Below are 3,900 nucleotides of genomic sequence, written 5' to 3'. Positions count from 1 at the left end.
GGTACAGAACTCGTTTCACTGTGGATAATGACTCTCTCTTATCAGCTTCAGCAGCATCTTCACAAGGTAAAACAATCGACAAAAGGAAGCAGTGTGTTTGAGGTGTGCCTTAAAATACATCCACAGGTGTGCCTCCAATGAACTCAGATGTTGTCGATTAACCAATCAAAAGCTTCCAAAGCCATGACATCATCATCTGGGCTTTCCTAAATAGTTTGAAATCATAGTAATCTGAGTGGATGTAAACTTCTGACTTTGAAGAAAGTAATAAAATATTCTCTCTCTCATTATTCTGGCATTTAGCAAACAGAAATAATTTTGGTGATCCTGACTGACCTAAAACAGGAAACGTTTAGTCTGATTTAATGTCAGACAGCGAGAAAAAAAAAGCTTATATGTCTTTTTATACAGTGTATGTAAACTTCTGGTTTCAACTGTACATGTGCTATTTGTCTACAGTGTTAAAAATCAGCAGATTTGCCTGATTTATTGATTTTTTTAAATGACAAAATATATAATTTTGGCAGGGCTCTCTGCTGTGGTTCTTGATTCAATGAACTGAATTTGTGTTTGTGTTTCCAGTGAAGCACGATGTCATGGATGCAAAACTGAAGCGAATGGACCCATCGGTGCAGTGTAGCGACAACCTGATGACTCTGAAGGTCAGACGGGTCAGAGATGCGCATTTTCTCGTGGATAGTGGTAGGTTCCACATATTTGGAGCTGGAAATGATGGCCGATACACACCTTAAACTTCTCTCTAATGTCAAACAGGTGAGAGACCTCTTACTCCTTTGTCTCGAATGCCCCCTAAATGTGGCTTCTCTGTGAAGAGGACCCGCAGAGATGTGCAGTTTGCTGCATCCTACCAGGGCTGCCATGTTACCCAGCAGGTACTCTTTGTCTTCGGTGTCAGTATCTACATTGTGACAAGTGGCTTCAGTTTGCACAAAAAAAAAAACTAATTTCAATCAATCATCTTAACAATTTCATGTTAGTGTTTTGGGAGAGTTGGAACATACTGAGCTCAGCCTTTTCTCTCTCCGTCATTGTCATACTGTAGGATGGTGATTACGTCCTACCGCTGCGCTTATGGGGGGCACCAATGACCATGTCTTGCCCTGCTGTGTTGCCATCGCCCTCTGTTTTCTGCTTTGCGTCTGGGATGGTGGTGAAGATCAGTGGCGTTACAGCAGATGAGCTCAAAGTAAAAGGTAGGTGACTTGACATAATCACGTCACACTTGCTTCAGGAAACTGTTTCTGTCCTCGTCTAATATGAAAACTGTTGCAGTGTCTAGCGCGTGGAAGTCCCTTTCATTGGCTTGTAGCAGCTGTGGACTTGATGTTAAGGAGTTTTCTGGTGGACTGACGCTCACTGTACCTTACAACAGAGGACTGTGCGTACAGTTCAAGGTATAATGAGCCCTCTTGTGGTCGGACGTGGAAGCTAAAGTGTAAATACGCCTGTGATTTACTTGTTTTGTTTCCTTGCAGGATGAGGAGTATTTACTTTCTCTTCTGTGGCTGGATGTTGAGATCTTAGTCACATGCCCTTTTTTACCAGACATAAATCCTGCTGTAGAAACAGTTGCGCCTCTGAGTGACAGCGATCAGGTCCTGCAGCATCCTCAGTACCATCAGCTCCCAATGTTTCCACAATACTTCCAGCCCATGCCAACAAATACTCCAGACCCTTCTGAAGATACAGTGGCGCCGTTGCCACATCCACAGTTTTACTCAGGAGCTCCTGCAGACTACACCAATGAAAACCAAGATGTTCCTGCAGCAGAAAACCGTGAATTCCCGTTCATGCCACAGTTCCATCAGTACCCTTTTCTTCCTGATCCTGAACCACCAACACAGTCTTCTGCCGGTGAAAACACTGCCGATCCCCTGGCCCAGTACCCACAAATGCAACAATCTCCACATTACCAATATTCTGATTTTCCACAATTCCCAATGGAACCTGAAATTTTCCATCCCACAACCCCAGCTCCTCCTCTTGCCACTAGCACGGAGGCTTTGGTAACCCCACCTGCGCCCGCTATGGAGGTGGAGGGGAATCCTCAAGTTCCTGAGCAGCAAAAGTTTCCAGTGCCTCATCCATATCCTCTGCTGTCATTCCCTAAACACCCACCATCTCTAAAGGATCAAGCTCAAGCTACCGAAGACACCAAATTTGTAATCCAGCTGCCCAAACCACAACACATGCATCCTCAGTCCTACCAGATCCCTGTGATGTATCCTTCTCCCAACAATCCTCCTCAAAGGCAAAATACTCCAACTGCAGCTCCCACCGCCATCCCCCCAACAGCCAGTACAGCTGCCAGTCAGAAGCCTACTGCTCAGAAGTCGTTTTATCATCCACACCCGTATATACCAGTTTATTACATTCCTCAGCAGGCTGACATGCCTGTATTTCCTGATCCTCCAACCACGCCTCCTGACAGCCCAGCTCCATCTGATCAGCCTGAACGTCAGCCGGCCTACGGGGACATGCCTCCTTTCCTTTTCCTTTCACATGAGAATCCGAAACCGGTTGGAAGAGAGCGGTGAAGTTACCACTGGTGTCCCCCAGGATGCAGCACAGACTGTCATGGATGCATTTGCTTCACGTCACTGATTTGGTTCATTGTGTTATCGAAAACTCTTCAAAGAACCTTTTACCTGCTGAATAAAAAGCAATCGCTGAAATCCTTTAGAGCAAGTAGCAGAGTTTCTTTTGATGCAATAAGCTTGAAGGAACTCAAAAATGTACATTTTCTTGTAGGGAAAATACAAGGTAAGGTTAGTTAGACAAATACTTATTATTTGAGTTTGTAAATGACAGAAGCCCTGCATGTTGTGTGATTTATTTATTTCAATTATATGGATTGTTATGTATTCTTGTAAAGTTCATTTATATATTTCATTTCTCAACATGAAGGCTGTTTTCCTATCGATTCATTGTCCGTTTGTTTCCTTGATTAACTGACTGTTTGGCCTGCAGAATCACCGATTCACAGAGCCTCAGGTTACCTCTCCAAACGGCTTGCTTAGGAGAACCAACAGTACAAAACCCAAGAGCAAGAAAACCAGGAAACTCTGAGAGCGGTAACTGTTTTTGTTGTGTTTGCTTAAAAAGGACTAAAAAAAATAATAGCATCAGTCAAATAAGCAGAGTCATTGGTGTGCTTTAAACTGCTCGCTTTGTAGAACTTACAGTTCAAACCCCAAGTATGTAACCGTCATAATAATTTTATTTATAAAACAAGGGTTTACAAAGGACTTTGACAGACATGGCAAAAGATACCCAGAACTCAAGTCAATAGACAAAGTAAGTCACAGTTATTGACATCGCACAATTTGAACAATCGCTGTTCAGCCAAAATGCATTTCAAAACAGAAACTAAATTGGCGTTAAGAATGAAAGTTTATCTAGTGAAGTTAGAGGCTCTACAGCATTATGTAAACCTATATAAGTAATTTAAATATCACTGTTAGGACTCTAAAATGTTCTCTAAATAAAAGTCTACAGACTAAATTACATATAAAGATAAAAACCATACATTGTTATATAAAATAAATAAACCTGGTCCTACAATATTATATAACAAATGGCCTGACTAATTTACATTATTATTAATATTAACACCCTGCAAAATATATTCATTGTCAAATGCAAATTTTGTTAAAAAAAATAAAATCCATAAATAGATAAAATAAAAAAAATAAAAAAAAAACCTTGATTTGTTTTTTGACTGACTCCTTTTAATAGAACCTCCACATATTTCCATACGGAGGAGAAAGACGGTCATAAATGTGCAGCCGAGTCGAGAACCAGCTCACTGGATCCTGTGCAGGGATCACTGTAGGGTGGGTCCCCTCTGTGGACCCTGTGAGGTGGATCACCTCCTCC

This window comes from Stegastes partitus, unplaced genomic scaffold (assembly GCF_000690725.1).
Source record: "Stegastes partitus isolate 25-593 unplaced genomic scaffold, Stegastes_partitus-1.0.2 Scaffold281, whole genome shotgun sequence".
Lineage (NCBI taxonomy): Eukaryota > Metazoa > Chordata > Actinopteri > Pomacentridae > Stegastes > Stegastes partitus.
Note: the sequence above shows the minus strand (reverse complement) of the source record.